This window comes from Leptidea sinapis, chromosome 8 (genome assembly GCF_905404315.1).
Source record: "Leptidea sinapis chromosome 8, ilLepSina1.1, whole genome shotgun sequence".
Lineage (NCBI taxonomy): Eukaryota > Metazoa > Arthropoda > Insecta > Lepidoptera > Pieridae > Leptidea > Leptidea sinapis.
Genome location: NC_066272.1, coordinates 7,906,297 through 7,927,477, shown reverse-complemented (window position 1 = coordinate 7,927,477; position 21,181 = coordinate 7,906,297).

Genomic DNA, 21,181 nt, shown 5'->3' with positions numbered 1-21,181 from the left:
TTTTACAATAAAACTTTTTATATAATAGCCTGAGGGCGGTCGCTCCATTCCCAATCTGTGGTATCACTAAGAAACTCATGTTATAGTAACCTTTACCACACAAACGTTTTTTAACAAATCTTTTGAATAACGTAATACTTTTGTTTTCAACATTTTCTGGGATCTTGTTGTAAAAGCATATACATCGCCCCACACAAGACTTACTAACTCGGCTAAGACGAGTAGTAGGCATTATAAAATAAATATTTAATAATACAATTCTAATATAGTCCATAAATCGAACTCACATAATTATCGTTTAAAAGAAATAGTTTTTGATTTAAAGTTTGAATTATAAAAGTAGCTTACATTAATATACAAAATTTTTAACGAACGAATTAAATACAATTGAAGCACAAATATCTTTTTCTTATTGTACAATAGGTATGTACAAAACAATCACATATCTCTCATCATTCGTAAAAAATATTTTCGTGTGGCCGTTATTTCCATGACGTCTACCACGAAAAAGTCTTTTCATTTTTCGGGTTAATATATAGCCTATGATACTACCAAATAATATAGCTTTCAATTAGTATCAGAATTTTCAAAATCGGCTCTGTAGATCCACAGAGCATCCCCTACAATCTCACAAACTTTACCTCTTTTTAACACAATTACAGTTACGCAAAATGTGTGCGAATAATGTTATGAGGAAATATTCGCATAGTCAGCAGAATGCATGCTAATTCATTTAAAAGTTATATGCCACTGTACCAACCTAATTTTATGATGCAAGCGGCTAATGTGATAAGAACCCACGTTTACATAATTTTCATTCAAATTTAACGAACCGGTAAATTAAGTGTAGTCATTATATAGTCCTTATTATTTTCTTTATTATTTTTCTGCTGTGTGTCATTATTATATTTGTAAGTCCTATAAAATAACAAGCTATCAATATAATACATTGAATTTTCATTTGGTCGTATTTAATAAGCAGATAATCTATAACAAAATAATTTGGAAAACGGTTGACACTAAGGGCCGGGCCATCCCTGCAACTTTTCGTTAATTCCATACCTAAATGCTTCAAATTGTACTTATGACGATTTTAAGCTCTTCGAACTCAAAAATATAATTTGTGTTATTTTGAACTCTTAGAGCTCAAAAGTCTGATAAAAATTAAATAAAACCCTATTATACACATTTTTAAACCGAAATTCCTTTTGAATGAATAAACTGATTTTCACGCAGTTTTCAGATGATCGATAAAGCCGTATAATGACTCTTCCAATAAAAACACATTTAGATTTATTTTTATTTCGTAGTTGTTTTGCGATTTCTTGCAAATCGCGGTCCGAATTGTATTAAGGTAATGTGTGAAACATTAAGGTATCGGTCCGAAGTGTATATTAGATACTTTAATTTGAAAATAATGGAACATCATTACTTGAGACAAAAGAAATGCTTTTTTAACTCCACGAATGACTGCAAAACTATATCAATAATATAGATAGACGATGAAAAGGTTATCGTTCCCAAAGGATGAAGCTCGGGTCCGGACGCATTCATTGAAGCACGAGTGGAGTAATTCGTTTCGAGTCTTAACACTATTGAGCCCGGATCCGAAAATTTAAATCACAAACGCTATTCACGTTGACACTATTTCTTTATTCATTAAAACTATTTCTTTTCGTGAATTTAAATATTAGTTTCGCTGTGGTTTCAACAATATAAGTACCAATCAATATTTTTATAAAACATTCAAAGTCAAAGTCAAATAAACTTTATTCAAATAGGCATAAGCTAATTGCTCTTGAGTAGTTATTAAATTCAAATATTATTTGATTTAAATTACTGAATCTATCAGTAGTAGAAGTAGAAGTTGAGCTCGTGAAAAGATATTACAAGAAATTCAGCGGCCACTCTTTTAAATCAAATAGTCTTTTCCTATAGCTGCAATAACAAATTAGTTCATTAGGTGCTGTATCCTTAATATGGTCAAAGTTAAAAAGCGCTTTAAATATGAAATATTTCATTAAAGTAATAAAAAAACTGTATAAATTATATTTTGGATGCATCGTAAAGCTTGTGATTGTGTAAGGATGCTTCGTCAACATGTCGGTCATGATTACTGTCATAATAAGGAATCGCATCCAACAAATACATTGATTTATTAACCCATTCACGAGTTGATGCGAGTACCAGTTATCGCTCTCGTCGTCGAGAACTACCTATAGTTAACAAGAACGCCAGTGCACGCCCAATATAGCTGCAGTTCAGGAGCACTTGTTTCAGACTTGATTCAAAACAATCAGTCAATATTTAAGTCTAGCTGAGTTGTCTAGCTTAATGCTAGATAATAATTACCTAAATATCTAGCTATCATATATAGCCAAAGTCAAATTAACTTTATTTACCAAAGATTGTTTAAAAAAGATGCAATTTCTCCACTATAAATATTTACTTTAAATTACTGAATCTACCATATGTTTGAAAAAAGCAGAGATAATTAGAAGAACATACAAGAAACTCATCGGCCACTCTTTTCAATCAAATAGAGTATTTTAAAATGGCTATAATATACATAACAAATTAGTTTAAGGTGCTGCTTCCAATCGTGTTTAAATAATATTAAATATTTTATAAGAAATAATAAGGAATAAACTGTATAAATATAAATTATCGTATATTGGATGCACCAATCCTTAGAGCTTGAATTCATTGTTTGTGTAAGGATACTTATAAATAAATAAATATATATAGGTTGATGCAATATTATGTATTCATTCGTATCTGACTAGCAGATACAATACGATACGATAACAGAAAGCAAAAAAAATCGTTTCAGTTTAAAAATGTTCTTTTATCAGAACATCGAACAAACAATAAAGTATTTTCAATAACGTATTGTTTTAGGTCATTTGGGTTTTGTGTATTTATAGACCTGAAATAACACCTTTTAAAAGTACCTATGTTCGAAGAACTATATTTAAGATTAATTAAATTATATTGACAATATTTTAAGATGGGAAGACGAATTTAAAAAATAGCAGGGATGAAATGAATTAGACACGCAAGAAACAGAGAGGAATGGAAAAGATTGGAGGAAAGGAGATCTTTGACAAAGTCGGGCCAACAGATGAATTTGGCGATATCGTTTGTCTCCACGAGGATTCGTAGGACACTAATTTGGTCGTCTCTTAAATAAAATTTATTGTTATTATATTATATATGAGACAGTTGAGCTGCATTTTATACAGTTTGCTTAACATGTTTTTTGAAGCAGTTGTTTTACTCAAATGTATATTTATTTAGTACCTATAATGTGTATGTGGCAGCAATAAAATTAAAACTGAGGTTGCACTAGTAAATGGAGACGATGTCGCTGCTAAAAGCTAAGAAATTTGTGTGCTATAATATATTGTGATTACCTCATTTAGGACTTCTATTGATAGAATCCACGCACTTCATAAGTTATTATTTCAATATAATATTATAGCCATGACAACATTTATATTCTAGAGAATATTTTGTTAAAAGGAGCTTAAAGTTAGACTTCAGTCCAAGATAATAGGCACGTGGTCCATTTGTATATCTTGTCACAAATTTATATTCAAGAGGTGAGTCTACGGTCTGTGTAGTTGGTCGACGCAGGTGTTAAAACTCTCACTCGGGGAACATGAAAGATGAATCGTCTGAAACACGGTGCGCGTGACATATTACTATAGCAGGTTCTTTGAAACTATATCTCAAAGTTCTCAGGTATCTAACATCTGATAGATGTCATTTTTATTTCAACTTATATAGCATTTAATTCAAAATTTTAATATAGTTAATTCCCTTTTAATGTAGTTAAGAGTTTTATTCTTCTTCTTCGTCCTTTCGTTCTTATGAGGAAGCTCATTGTCGCTCAGAGGGCTATGCTAGGAGTTTCCCAGCGAGATCGAATCAGAAATGAGGAGATAGGAGAACCAAAGTAACCAAAATAGCCCAGATGGTTGCGAAACTGAAGTGGCAGTAGACAGGGCACATAGCGAATAGATGGCCGTTGGGACAGTAAAGTCCTCGAATCGCGACCACGTGCTAGAAGACCTAGTGTTGGTAGGCCCCCCACAAGATATAGTAAAGATCGCCGAAATTACTTGGATGAGGGCAGCGCAGGACCGATCGTCATGGTATTTTGGAAGGACTTTGTCCAGCAGTGAACGACTTACGGCTGAAATGATGAAGATAATAATGAAGACTTTATAAAGAAGCCTATTTATCATTTAATAATAGCGGTACAGGAAATTTTGGTACCACAATAGGTAGAACTGATGACTCTAACCACGGATAGGTCGGTAAGCTTAGTTTGGATATGATATCATTGATAAAGCTAAAATTATTTAAAAATAAATGGTACTTATACTTGTTACTATATACTTTTTAAGTTCTTAAATCAAAGTCAAGGCTTGTGTTCGTTTATATGTTTGACAAGGTTCGTCGTATGTCGGTTTTAGTTTCCTATGTTTCGTTCAAGGATTCGCTTACTTGGATCGCGTACTCGGTTTCACGTATATATCTGGGAGTCGAGATTGGTGTTTGTATGAAAGTTGAAGAGTTACTACATGACACATATACTGACCTGGAGATGATGAAGAAATAACGATGGAGAGGTGATGGTAAATGTTTTCCTATCAAGTTCCTAGCTAGCCCTTCCCTTCCAACCCCAACATTTTACTAGAACTCGCTGCATTGTAAAAGGACGAAATTATTTCGTTATATTTCCGTAGATATAATCCATTATCTAAGTTTTAAATTGGGTCTTAAACCCAAATGAAATACCTAAGAAATAATCAAACATCTAAATCACAACGTAAGTGCCATATTGTTGTCTTTCAAAACAATACTATATTCGTTTTATTGAAAACGGCCGTATAACTATGGATAGATAAGATTTTGTTTTAAAACGGTGACAGCAATATATCCGTAACATGAGATACGTTATTGAAAACGGCCATTAGTGTCATAGAAATATATATGAATTATTTATTATTGCTTTGATTGAACTTTCTCTAAAAACTACAATATTTTTTTTTATCTACGAAGACAATGAAGATCACCAGCTAATAGTAAGACCTAACTGCCACCCATGGGACATCAGTGAAAGTAAAATAGGCAGACAATGTTTGAAAAATAATCGATGAAAACTCTTGTACCATTTCGCTTAATATAAAAACAATGTTCACAACTTTTTCTCTCTTCCGATTAAGTCCACAGTAAAGGAATAAAAATTTTATCTTTGCAACACTGTGAAGCCATTAAGAGCTTATAACGTACATTACGTTATAAGCTTCCAACAGTGGATACTAAAGTATAATCACGAAATGGATGTGGTTTGGCTGTATCGCCTGTGCTCTAGACGTAAATGCAAGAAATGAAATGGCCATTGCAATTACTTAGAGAGTAGCCCAGCTGACCTATTTATACTGCATCTTAGCAATTATACATCTCTGATAATTATATATGCAACTATGAGGAAAAAAATTCCAAAAAAATTAATTCTTTTCGTATTATAAAGAAAAGATAACTAATAAAGCAATAAAAAATCTATTTAAATACAAAAATACCTCAACCTTACAATAAAACAACATAAACCCTATGTGATTTACTGATTTCAAATGTGAAAATCAGTCAATTTTATAATCCTAAACGCTGTTGCGGCAATAAAATTGAAACAAATGTAATTTTGTTTTAATTATAACTAGTGTTTAAGTTTTTACTGCTTAACCAAATTTTTTGTGAATGATCCTAATAAAGATATTGGACTTTATTCGATAGGATCGATTTTTTATCCGACTTATGAGTAGGAATAATTGCAGCCAGACAGTAGGAAAAATACGTTGAGATGAGTTCCCTACAGACTGTAATAATTGTTAGTTTGTGGCTTAATTATTACTATAGTGAAGCCAAAACACAATTATTACAAACAAATGAACATTAAATTTGTAATACACAATACATCTGTAAATAAATTAACTATAATATATTTTAATAGGATAGATCCATCTGTGTTGCACTGGTAACAGAGTGACATGTAAGTAAAATCTATGCAGAATGCCTGAGGAAAATGTTGACACGTAAATCTTAAAAAAAAAACGTTTATTTTCAGACAACTATTACTATTACCATTGTTAGAAAACTTATAATCTAATTGTGTTATTAATTATAACTTCTTAAGAAGCCCATCCGTGGCTCAACGCTGATAGTCTAGTTAATATATACTTGCTTAGAGTAACAAATACTAACATAAAAATTTAAATAAATTACGGTATCATTCAGATACTTGAAACAATCAATTCCCGCTGGAAAAAAATTAAGAAACTTATTTAAAAAGTAATTAATCTTATCCAATCTATGTTATCTTAAATGACTACAGGTACACGAGGTATCTTCTGCAGATGTAGATTCGAGACTAGGTCTGGTTTCAGAATTCTCCGAGTCGAAACACGTGTTGAATTTGTGAAAAACTTAGTGAAAGAAACAGTCAAGAAAAACTTGTAATATTTGGGTACTTTAATATAAAATAATATATAAATAAATAAAATAATATTATTAAAAAAAAAATAAACAAAAAAAAACAACCGCCTTCAAAAACACTATTCCAAAACAATAGATAAAATATGCACTAAAATGTATAAAAATAATTGCGTATTTTTATACAATCTAATTAATTCATCTTATTCTAGTTACGATTATTGTAATTTTTGGAATCGGTGTCCTTCCGCCGCAACCCGCGAGAGCCTCTCGCCTCCTCACGACTCAAGCTCATCTGATCTATTACTATGTATGTAGTAACTAACCTATCTTGGATGACACCGATTCCAAAAATTACAATAATCGTAACTAGAATAAGATTAATAAATTAGATTGTATAAAAATACGCAATAATTTTTATACTTTTTTAGTGCACAATATATCTATTGTTTTGGAATAGTGTTTTTGAAGGTGGTTGTTTTTTTTGTTAATTTTTTTTTATTTCCTGATTTTTAGTGAATTTTGAAGTACACTAACTAACAATTTGTCTAAATATGTGTAAATATACTAAATTTTTCAATGCAGCAATGAACGTAAGTACTTTTGCAATTTGATTACAGTGTTCCGTTACTTTGTCATGGATTCCGTAATCAGAACCTAACCAAACTATCTTTGAAGTATATCCTTTCCAATAAAAAAAGAATCATCGAAATCGGTTGGCGCGATATTGAGTTATTCGTAAATTTATCATCCACTTTGCTATACGTATGTATAGCAAATTTATTCTGATTAAAGCAAATTTATTATAAATTATGTCTGATCTGGACCAAATTACAATGGGACCACTCGGGAAGCACCAGCTTTCAAATAAAAAAAGAATTATTATCAAAATCGGTTCACCCAGTCGAAAGTTTTGAGGTAACAAACATAAAATAAAATACCGACGAATTGAGAACCTCCTCCTTTTTTGAAGTCGGTTAAAAATATTGGTGAGCTATTATAAGCCTCATAGAAACAACCAACCTAACAACCTACCAACTTTATTTTTACGTTTGAGATTCCATATTTCTGGGTAGCTTTGATTAAGTTCTAAAAATTTAAATGTTTCTTCATTTGACCACTCAGTAATCATTGCATCGTACTTTCGAGTTTCACTATTTTTCCGAGTTTCACTATTTTTTGTGCTTTGTGCTCAAAGAGACATAATAGTTTGTACACCTTCGTGTGACAGGACTGTGCGTTAGTAGCGCTCTCTTGGTTTCCACGGAAGACCAGCGTTGTGGATTCATTCGAAACCACAACTATGCTGAGTTGGGGGCCCATTGGCGTCATTAGATCATAATTAGATTAGTATAACTTTAAGAACTATTATCAGAATATATAATGACGTCAATAAATATATTTTCTTTCGTTTCTTTCTTTCTTTCTTACTCGCACTACGTAAATAAAAGGATAACAAAACGACGCTGCAACGACGTAGCGAAGTACGTACGGCTTCACTCATTGCCCAGTGTCCTCCAGTGAATGAATGACCGGTGATTATGGCACACGCACGCAACTACAATCGAAATCCCTTTGATACGTGTCCGCAATATTTTCAAGTCACTGTCACTTTGACGATTATAGACGATGATGATCATGATTATTAAACAGCTCAATCGTTAATGCTCTGTACGGAAGATGTAAAAATGGCCATCAAAGCTAGCTGAAAACAATGGACTTCTCAATAGCAGGGCGAATTGAAAGCAGGGAAATATATTAGATCGTTAACACTGAGTTCACATTGAATTGTGTGTTGAATAGACGAATTGGCATCGCTCTATCTGTACAATATTCAACACCACAATAATATTATATCGCTTCCACTTTTCGAATGGATTCGAAATTATTCTTTCTCGGTATTTACGTATATGATGGAATAAATGAAATTTGTTAAACTCATTTATGAAATACGATCAGTTCTAATTTTGGTTTGCTTATAGCTCGCTTGTTTTATTAGGAAACCTTTGGTATATTCTTATATACTTATTTCAATGATATGCTATTACTGATAAATATGATCTTAATTTAATACAAAAAAAATCATAAGCAATTTTTTTTTTATTTAATTAAAATAAATGATACTTATAATTGTCAAAATTTTCCATTAACTAGCAAATGGTCCTTAAACTTATAATTGAGAACCAATTTTACTATTTAAATGAAAAAAAAAAGTTTCTTACAGTGAAATTTTAAAAGCCTACCTTATGACCAACTTTTAAAGGTTTATTATTAATTAGAACTTATGCACAGGCAATTACAATTTGACGTAATGATGCTTTATGATATATGACATCACAAATACGATTGTGTCGTACTTACAAATAAGATAATGTACAAAGTTCCTACAAGTTCTAACTGTTCTAGAGCTCATCAACTTTTTACCACCACATTATCTCGTCCGCAGGCAAACGCTTGCCGTTATATCGAATCGATGAAGCTTATTATGTAAATTTTAATCATATTGATATTTTGTGCACGTCAGTTGGAGTGTTTAAGAATCAAATAGTACAAGCATTGAAATCATAACTAACAACCTTTTATATTGTTTAAAATTTATAGTTTGTTGTACTTTTTCCACGCTCTTTATAATTAATCTGTGGTTAACGGTGCTGGTGACACATTTAGTATTACAATATAATATACCTTAGTTAGTAAGATATAATGTTTTAATGTTTGATTACCCCAATAAATAAAATAAAAAAATAAGAAATTGCTTAGTTTTTTTTAATTCATTATTATATCAAGACTATGCCAACATCATAAATATTCAAACATTAATTTAACTTTAACGTTTATTAAATATTCATAAGCAAGCTAAATAATGTCAATAATTATTATCAACGCCTTTAAAAAGTTTTACGCTGCAAAGGAATTCTAAAGGAATCAATTTTGAGAAAATAAATGCCTTTTATGCCTTTTTATGCCTTTTAGAAGCTTTTCTTGTTAATGTATTTCAAAATTAATATGCTCTACGTTATCTGGCAAAGGATAATTACTATCGAATTAAGTTTATCATAAAGAATCACTTATGTATTTAAAGTATCCCGTTGTTTAAATTTCGTTCGATATTATATGTTTCCGGAAAACAGAATGTTAACTTCTCTTAACAACTCCAAAGTTTATATCAAACGAAAACATTTAGAAAGTAATATTACAATGTAAGGGATAATTTAAGTGATAATAAAGTTGGCGTGTGAATTGTTCTTAAAGTTTTCAGCTTTCAATTGTTTTGTTGATAAACGACTCCATTACTTTGGAGAAAATTGAGGTTATGGAAATGAGACGGTAGTTGAAAGAATATGAGCATGCACCCTAGAAGATCGGGTTCACTAAAGTCGCCTTCCATAATTTCAGGACTACTCCTGGTGAGTAAGAGATCCGGAATAGACAGGTAGGGATCGGTATAAATTCCGGAGCACAATTATTATTCATTTAAAAATTTCATTGGTTACAGAACCCTTAAAAGCAAAATATAATAATGCTTTTGCATATTACTGCTTCACAACTGATATTGAGTTGGATCGTTCCTGCCCTGAAATATACTCGTGAACCGATGCTACTTATAGTGGCTTGATAATCGGTTCATTGAGAACTCTGATTCAAGTAATTTATTTTAAAGTTAATATATTATTTACAGTTACTAATGCTTCCATAATACCTTTATTCATTAACAGTGTTTAAATTGATACATATACTGTACATAGTAACTCTTGTGATGGTTTTTCATCAGTTTATTTTTTTATTTCTTCGTCTAATTTGAGTGTTTTAATGACGTTTTAATTTTTGTTGCATCGTTTTACATAGGTTGTTATTAAAATAATTTGTAAAAAAATATTGACATTTGTGTACCCACATTTAATTTTCGAATAGGTACTTATTCCCAATATTTATAAAATTTTATAGAAATAACTACGGATTAAACTGTCCCATTCAAGTCACAATTAATATGTATAAATTTACTTTTATAAAAAGAACTGGTGTCCTTGTCATTAAAAATATAGAATAGTAAGTAATTAATTAATAGTAAATTTTAACAAGCTTTTATTTGCTTCACCTGTATGTATTTTTGGTTGTAACTAACTCATTTGAGCGCGATTATAACCCACTTTAAACGGCCAGATTTCGTTCAAACTTCGTAGATTTATCGACAACGAATGACATGAATTTGATAAAATTATTCTACGTTTCAATTTGCATAATAAGATTTTTCGCTAATTTATACAATTTTTTCATTTATCGTCGTCATATTTATAAGGCAGGAATTGTTGTTCCTTTTTAATTTCAATTATCTTTTCAACCAAAGCGTGTTTATTAGTTTTTTCAAACCACGTTTATTTTATTTTTCTAAATTAGTCTAGTTTAGTAACGTTGAGCATACGTTTAATTTAGATATATAAATAGTAACACTTTCTAATGTGTATCTTATTAATGAAATAATTAAGAAAACTATTAACTAAATAATCATAGAAAAACAATTATCAAACTATATGCTTTAATTCATGATCGTATTAATTTATAATTCATAGTTTCATCCGAAGTGTGAAAATAAAGGATTTTTCATATCAACGATTTGATTGAAATGAATTCACTGAAATCAGAACGTGCATTGTATTCGACAGTTGACTCGAGAGAAATGGCTGAATATCGCTTAGTATTGAAAGATATTTTAAGCTAAGGACAATTTCGAAAGATTTAATTTCCTCGGACATCAGTCAAATGAATTTTTATTCATCATGTTATTATACACTTGAGTCTATAAAAGCTAAAGCAAATATTAAAGAGTTTTATTTATGACCAGAAAGAAATAAAATGTATCTCAAAATAAAGTATGTCGAAGATTCACCGAGGATATTTTTACTAGAAACACATCTTTTAGATAGTTCGCAAAATACCTCTTTTTTTAGCGTCTGCTGATATCCACAGGACACCTAGGGACGTCTGTCTGCTCTAGAGTTCCGTTCATACTTTTAGATACTTATACATTTACTGTGTTCACTTCAAATCATTTGCATTTCAATTACTACAATCGTCATAATATGTTATTTGAATTCAAAAGCAAAAGGTGCTTCCTGTTTCTAGCGTATATAAATTATGAAGCCATAACCTGAGGGTTGAGCAAAGCATACAAGATTTTAAAAATGATACGTCACTCGAACGGTTGGCTCAGTTGGAAAGTTCCGCTCACGCGGAACGCGAGAGGTCGCAGGTTCGAGTCCCGCATCGTTCATAAAATTTTGTTTTAATTTTTTGTTGTGGATATAAAATAAGATTCATTGTAGTAAGATTGTAAATTAGAAAGCAAGAATAGCTTTAAACAGTGAACTGACACCAACGTAAGTTACACAACTTTTACAAGCAATGAAATCAAATCTGAGGAAAAAAATTAAAAAAATACAAAATAAGATCGTATATTAAAAGTAGGAACAGCTATACACAGTCAACTGTCAACAACTTAGGCTAAATGAATTTTACAAGCTATGAGATCAAATCTGAGCAACAAAATACTAATTACAAAATAAGATTGTAAATTAGAAAGTTGGAATAGCTTTACTCAGTAAACTGCCACCAACGTAGGTTACATAACTTTTACAAGCAATGAAATCAAATCTGAGCAACAAAATTACAAACTACAAAATAAGATTGTAAATTAGAAAGTAGGAATAGCTCTACACAGTGAACTGCCACCAACGTAGGTAACATGACTTTTACATGCAATTAAATCATTTCTGAGCAACAAAATTACAAACTACAAATTAATATTGTAAATTAGAAAGTAGGAATAGCTCTACACAGTGAACTGCCACCAAAGTAGGTTACATGACTTTTACAAGCAATGAAATCATATCTAAGCAACAAAATTACAAACTACAAATTAATATTGTAAATTAGAAAGTAGGAATAGTTCTACACAGTGAATACCTCGGACATCAGTCAAATGAACCAACCACCAACGTAGGTAACATGACTTTTACAAGCAATGAAATCATAACTGAGCAACAAAATAACAAATTACAAAATAAGATTGTAAATTAGAAAGTAGGAATAGCTCTACACAGTGAACTGCCACCAACGTAGGTAACATGACTTTTACATGCAATGAAATCATATCTGAGCAACAAAATTACAAACTACAAATTAATATTGTAAATTAGAAAGTAGGAATAGCTCTACACAGTGAACTGCCACCAAAGTAGGTTACATGACTTTTACAAGCAATGAAATCATATCTAAGCAACAAAATACAAACTACAAATTAATATTGTAAATTAGAAAGTAGGAATAGCTCTACACAGTGAACTGCCACCAACGTAGGTAACATGACTTTTACAAGCAATGAAATCATATCTGAGCAACAAAATTACAAATTACAAAATAAGATTGTAAATTAAGAAGTAAGAAAAGCTTTACACAGTGAACTGCCATCAACGTAGGTTACATGACGTTTACAAACAATGAGATCAAATCTGAGCAACAAAATTACTAAATGTATGTTTTCTATGATACAATTTCTTATATATTTCTCTTATAATAAGGTGATAATAGCATGATATGCCATTTGTAAAAAAAGGGTATAATTTTTCTTTGCTTATGATTTTTTTATATTGGTTTAAAGTTAACTCATATCATGTTATCATAATAGAAATTATAGTAGTCGAGCAATTGAATTTTACAGATGGAGCTCAAATGACACATCAAAATTTCAGCTATTAAATTTAAAAAACATAAAAACCCCCTTTAAATATTTAATAATGATTTGGTTTAAATGAGAATACCAAGATTAATTTGAATCAAATCGAAATTTAATTATTCATGAAGATAAAAATATTATACTTGAATTTCAAAATTATGAGCCTTAAGAGAAGAAGTTGCAAGAAATCCAGCCACCACAAGTAGCGACACATTACAGTTGACGAGCTTGACACATCCAGCCATCATCGCTTTCCTTAAGGGATGTTAAAACGTTAGTTTAAAAGTTGTTATTATACTAAAACTGAAATTGGTGAAAATTGCACCTATTAAAAACAATAATGCACACAGTGTAGATTAAGTGTACCAAGTTCATGAAAGGTGAATGAAGTAACTTGTTAACCAAAGTTTGTAACATATGTCATGTTTAATAAACATTCGTGTACAGCTTTATTACACTTGTAAAGAAAATTGTTTTATGTTTGTAATAAATTAAAAATACTACTAATTCTGAATTAAAGATATCGCTATCTTGTGCGAGAGACTTAACCTAGCTTCGCTCGACTCCTCAAGGCCATTGGCTTGGTCATCAGCCATAAGAAATGTAGAAACGTTTGTGTGGTAAATTTTACTAAAACATAAATGATTTTTTCTTCTGACTTACTCGCGTAAGCCTTTTAGTTCTTGACGTTTGAGTGTTTTTGTTGCGTCACTTTACATATTTTGCGATTAAAATGATTTGTAAATTGCATTAAAAATAAGAACTTGTTTTGAACAGAGCAAGCTTAGAGTTTCTTGCCCATTCTTGTCTGAGGAAATCTGCCTTCCGAATAAGCTGTATGGAAAAAATTACATATTTCAAGTGTACTATGATTTACATACGATATAAAAATATATTTGATTTGATATATAACATGAATATCCAATTTACCATGTACCTGGAAATTTGTGCATTAATCAGAAGTAAGTCAGTTAATTACTGACACTATTTTTAATAAAAAAAAAGGTTAAACAGCTTTAGCAATAAAAATACTTAAACAATATATATTGACACAGTAAAAATACTCAACGAACTTTCTTCCTTCTTTATTTTAGAAATTGATTTTATAACTAAATAAGTATGAGTATAGGTGCATCAGCCAACAAATTTTATAAATTAAGTACTTGAGTGACTGAAATTTGCTCCTTTATATCAAGAGGTTTTACCATAATTTAAAGAAGGTTGACTCCGAAGAAAAAATTAAAGAGAGAGAGAGGAATAACAGAACGTGAAATTGAATGAATTGAAAAACAAGTTTTCGCGAGAGATTAATCCTGTCGGGATAAGCCTAACAATATATTTAATTAATCTAATTCTAGTTACGATTATTGTAATTTTTGGAGTCGGTGTCATCCAAGATAGGTTTGTTACTAGATACATAGTTATAGGTGAGATGTGCTTGGGTCGCGAGGTGGCGAGAGGCGAGAGCGGGCGGAAGGACACCGATTCCAAAAATAACAATAATCGTAACTAGAGTTAGATTAATTAATTAGATTGTATAAAAATAGGCAATTATATTTATACTTTTTAGTGCACATTATATGAATTGTTTTGTGTGTATAGTGTTTTTGAAATCGGTTGTTGTTTTGTTGAAAATTTGTTTTAGAGTATATCGTGTGAACCAGCTATTTTTGAACGACGTCGTCAACGGAACAACATGGCCTTCAAAATGTGACACATTTCAAAGACACAATGTAACATAATATGATCGTTTTTAAGAAAACTATATCAATTAATATTTGTTTATGTCCATGTCGCAGCTACTCCCGTAACAGTTGGGAACTGTACTCTCAAAATAGTCCGTCTTCCTTGGATAAATAATCCAGTTGAGCTGGTCTCAAACTTATTACTAAAAAAAGAAGTTAAAGATAAGCTTTTTATAATAATTATAGAAAAAGACTAGCTGACCCGACAGACATTGTTCTGTAAATAATAAAGGAATACCATTTTTACTAATTTGTCAATAATATTTCAAACATACAAAGGCCAGGTCAAGAGTACCCTAAACCGGAGAGCATGTATGAAAGGAATAATGAAAGTGGACGAAGCGAAAGAAGTATGTAAGGATTGTAGCAAGTGGAAAGAAGTGGTCTCTGCCTACCCCTACGGGAAAGAGGCGTGAATTTATGTATGTATGTATGTATTTCAAACATCAAGGATTATTTCGTATAAAATATGCTCCCTGTTGTTATAATGAGCATGAAATTATTTGACAGCAGAACTGTCAAACCTTGCGTCAATAAATTCTCTCATAGTAAATATGTTCATACAAAACAATTATTGGAAATAAAAATAATTATATATAATAAAAATAAATGTATATAATTATATTATGAAAACTATCCTATCTCTCAATTTGGACTAACTGCACTCCATGAAGTAATCTCCATTAAAATCCGATCATTAATTCACTGGAAACAAACATCATGACACTGGATTTATATATATTAAGATTGTAACATAATAATAATAAAATCATTTTTGTGACATTTACACCCCGTTGTGATTATATGCATTGAGTTCCGAGGAGTAGCTTAGAAAAGGGTTCTAAAATAAACAACTCGAGTTGTTACTGTATAGAACGATAAAATTCTATACTTATGAAGAAACATTGGAAGTACCAACTAAACTGTATTTACTTATCGACTTCTTTCTCTTTGGTAATGGCGAGCTTTCGTTTATGAAACATTGCACATACTCATCTCAAACTTATAGAATTTCAGACTTGTTACAGTTGTGCACTGAAGTATCGATATAAATATTTGTAAAGCTAAACAAACTTTGATTTAATAAAGAACGAGAAGTATAAATCAAATGGAAATTTACACCAAATACTTCCGAATCAGTAACGAAGCGTAAAGTTTGTCTGATGCGGGAACAGCTCGTGAAACCTCATCAATAAATCAGCACGTCTTTGCCATGAGTTTGAACTGACACTTTTCTTGGAGAGAATTACAAATGATATACATTTAAGAAAGTGATGCTAAAACAGTCATTGATGTAAATTGTCGTTTAAGAAATAGAGTTTTATTAGTTTAAATTGCATGATGACTAACTAATATAAAATTAATGAAAACAAGTTACTGTGAAACTAAATTCAGTTTATGCAGTGGTGATGAGTAGCTTTTGATGATATTGATAATCCAATGATATTTTGTACAACGGCCATCTTGGATATCTTATATCGTCCTAAAATCGTTTTCTGCCATTTCGAGAACTTTGGCAATTATTACCTTTTTTTTCATAACTAACTTACTTACTTTCGCCTACATCCTTACTTATAACCCATTTAGGCAAATGTTTTCAACTCTTAACTACTCCATTGATCATAATGATAAGGACATCGGGTACTTATAACTGAGGGAGCGAGATAATATGAATTTTAGACATGATATTTCATGAAATATTTTATGAAAGATATATTTTATATCTACAGAGTTTCTTGAACCCATTCTCAGATCTAAAATATTTTAATTTTAATTAATCTTTTCGTTAATATTTCCTGTGTGGGCATAGTAATTGTCTGCGAGGCTTGAACGAAATCAAATTTAATGTAAAAGATCCCAAATCAACTCTGTACGTGTAAATGAAAATTCCAGATTTAAACGACCCGGAGTTGTTCCAGACCATTAACCTTTCTGATCTTGGTCTTGAGACAGTTAAGTGATATTGATGAAAGACATATATTTACATTTATTCATAGGCTTTTTATAAATATGATTTATCCAAAAGGTAATGGATTGAAAGTTCTCGATTATTCGTTTTATAGGATAAATTAACATTTTGGTTCATGACACATATAGACCAAATTCTGAAGTCTTTTCTAAACGAGAGACGTTCAGTAAATAGTGGGAATGAGGGGAATAATTGATAGGCATACAGATGATGTCATTATTTCAATATTTTTTGTTTCCAATTTGTCGGAGCGTGTTGTCGGAAAGGGATATAATTTAATTGCTTACGGTTAGTACCAGTGGGAGGCTCCTTTGCACCAGATGCCAGCTAGATTATGATGTGAAGCAGTAATCTGTAAGCATTACTGTGTTTCGGTCTGTAGGGCGCCGTAGCTAGAGAAAATTACTGGGCAAATGAGATTTGACATCTTATGTCTCAAGGTGACGAGGGCAGTTGTAATGCCCTTCAGAATTTTCGGAGTTTTTCAAGAATCCTGAGCGGCACTACTTCGTAATGGGCAGGGCCTATCAATTACCATCAGCTGAACGTCCTGCACCTCTTGTCCCTAATCTTCAAAGAAAAAGAGTTTCTTCTCTTTTCTTCTCATTCAGACTAACTGATTGGAGCATAAACCTAAAACAAGCAAAAAGTCTTTTCAGCTGTAATGTGAGTAGAGCAGGAAAAAATAAAATGTTTTTTTTTCTAATAATGTCAATATGGTAGTGCCGATCAGAATTTTAGGGTTTTTTAATAATCTTGAGCGGCACTGCATTGTAATGGGTAGGGCGTATCAATTACTGCACGTCCTGCTCGTCTCGTCCCTTATTTTCAAAAATAAAAAAGTTAAGTAATCACCTCATCTGCGCATAAAAAATTTACGGGGTTACTTTCGATGCAAATGTTCCACCGTGTTCGTAAGTTGCACATGAAGGCGCCAAATATTAACATCCTCCAAAGTCTACCGTCGATCAAGTCGCCCAACAGTAACCAAACAAATGGTTAAGAGGGTTAAAAAATTTTTTAGCATATTGTCATGACTCAGCACGTGAAATAGCTTAAGAAATAATATTAACTATAATATGTGTTCCCAACATTTGGGCCAAAATCGCCCACTTTAAATGGCCAGATTTCGTTCAAACTTTGTCGATTTATTAAGGACGAATGACAATACATTATTTTGATAAAATTATTCCATTTTTCAATTTGCAACAAACTAAGATTTTTATTCATTTATATAATTCTTTCATTTCTCGTCGATAAGGCAGGATGTTCATTTTTAATTTCTACCATTATTGATGTGAAATATCTATAGGCGCGGGTAAACCTGATTGTTGGCGTGGCGATACGGGCCGTGGCGACGCTACGCCACGCTATATTATTGTTACCGCCATCTATACGTATTACGTAGTACTTTCTCTTGTGGTAACTTCGAATTTCAAAAGTTCTATTTATTATGGTAAAACAGAACTTACATAATTATTTTAATAATGTAATACTAATAATTATTATACTTTGTAACTTTCATTTGTTGAGTAAATGCTTAAACAGTGATTCTAACCTAGTACCTACAGTATTAAAATTTGTCCTTATTATAATCCGAATTTCAAAAGTTCTGTTTATTGTGGTAAAACAGAACTTTTGAATAATTATTTTAACAATTATATAAGTATTAATTATGTAATTATTTGACTCACATGCTGTTACCCAATAGATTCATTGATACTTTCTTATATTTATTATTCATAACGATTAAATATGTCTGATAGCGATAATTCAGAAAGTGAAAGTGTGCAGCCTCCTGCAAAGAAAGCAAAATCACACTATGATACAATACCAAGTCATCAGTAAATAAATTGCATTTTTATGATTCAAGTGTGCATTTGCCTGCATTAAGAACGTGTATATTTTGTTAGAATATAGTAATTGTATAATCTACTCTCTTGGTAGATTAAAATTTACACTTTTAAATTTAAAGATAATTATGAATATAATTTTATAAATTGATTTTAATTACATTTTTATTAAAAATAATACACTTTCATCGACCAATTGTCACAGTAATACCGTCAGTAGAAGTAACTGAATATAATTGAGAATGAAAATAATTGAGTTGTCACAGTTTTAAAGGAATTTTTGAATTAAAAAAAAATTGTATATGAAGAAAATAAATATATATTAAATATACTGTTATCATTTTCTCGATAAAATTCGTAATATTGTTTTTTTTATGATGCCATATTTAGTTCCTGTCATAATCTGTACTTTTGTGCCTATTACTTGTACAAAATAATTTCGATGTTTCACATCTACCAGTCGTCCCGTGACGGCTCACAATTTTTTTTTTTTGCTTGAAGCTTATTCCATAGTTTGCTTGTACGTGGAAGAAAGTTGAAAACCGCACTGTGGAGGAACGTCAGAGTACTCGAGCAGCTCTGCGTTGCGCGAGTTGAAATGGTTCGAACTGATTCTGGGGTGCGCTAGACTAGAGTTGAGAATACTCTATAATGTGGGCGAAACTGCACTTTGTAAAGCGCTAGAATGTGGGTTCGCTTGAAGTATTGCATTGATCTATTAAAAACGCCCCAAGCCAATCCGACTTTGCCTTCCAGGTGACCGCGGAATTGGCGATCGCTCGAGATTTCGAAATATTCCGATACTAGACCAGGCATTAAGGGGCATGTTTTCAATAAGTAGTTATACGATAAACTGTTTTTTTTTGCTTAAAATACAATCATGATGTCTATAACATTTGCACACTATAAGCATAACTAATTATTTGATCATAATATGAAGATACCTTTAGATCTACAGAGATAAGCGATGAATAATTTATATTGCAACGCGGTTATTACCACTTGTAACTAAATGCAACTTTTAGAAGTTTGGTTCCAATGTTTGTTTGGTCCTTCTTTAGTTTATTAAAGACTAATAATAACCTATAAAGTACAAAAAGGATGTTTGAAACGTCAATGAGCAAAACAAATACTATTTCTATGTAAAATATCAAATATCCAATATATAGTTTTGCAGTTTTTTACGTCCAGGCGTGATTAAAAATATTTCTGACAAATATCACAAACAAAGAACGACTGCAAACAACAAAAAGATAATGAATCCGACGTTGAACTATTAATGAGTCTAGAGCACAGTGATTTTCGTTTGCATTTAGTAAAACAATATCATTTTTATTGCATTTCTTTTTATAACAAAGCAGAAATATTCGCTCTACAAATTTGCTTACGCATGCATATGTTTTGTAAACCATGCAATTTTCTTTGAGAGTACTTACGTAGTACAATACTTGTTTTTTAACAAAAAAAATATTCTTTATTGTAAATACTATATTTATATAAATATAAGACACAAAAATATATCTAAGATAAACTGTTAAGAAAATACCTAATAAATAGTAATAATCTCGTGTCCGGCGCTACCCAGTATCAGCTCAAAACACGACCGATGATTACCTAACATCAGATCACTCGTTTTTTCTCTTCTTACGTAAAATAAAGTAAATATAATTAAGACCTTAATTATATTTTAATGTTTCTTATTATATATGTTCATGAACATGGCAACGTTATCTCGCTATATAGCCAAACTTATTTTTTGGTGAAGGTAGAAATCTATCAGGCACCTGATATTAGTTAAAGGCTTAGCTTTATTGTATTTTTTTATGGAATACAACAGTACATATTTTTTTATACTTTGAGGACAGTGTACTTCTCTTTTAATATACCCTGTCATCGTCTGGGAAACAACGCGCAAAAAGCTCATTCCATAGTTTATTGAGCGTCGTAAATTTTTTTACGCAATACACTTTTATACAAATTATCTTGCCCCAAATAAGGCATATAGCCTCTGATATGGGTTGCAACAATACAACGATATATTCTATACAATATACTTACTTAAACATACATAAATACATATAAATATCCATGACTCGGAAACAAACCATATTCATCACATAAATGCTTGCACCTACCGGGATTCGAACCCGGGACCTTTAGCTTAGTAGGTAGGATCGCTAACCACTCGGCTATACAGGGCGTCATAGATAGATGTTAAGATTGTAGATAAGCACTTTTTTTCTTGTATATTTATTTCTTATACCGTAAAGACTTCTTTTTATTGTTTATTGTTATTATTGCTGTAACTGTTTTTAAATGTAATGTGTTTTCTAACCGGCTTCGAAAAAGAGGAGGTAAATTAATTAATGGTGATTTTATACTT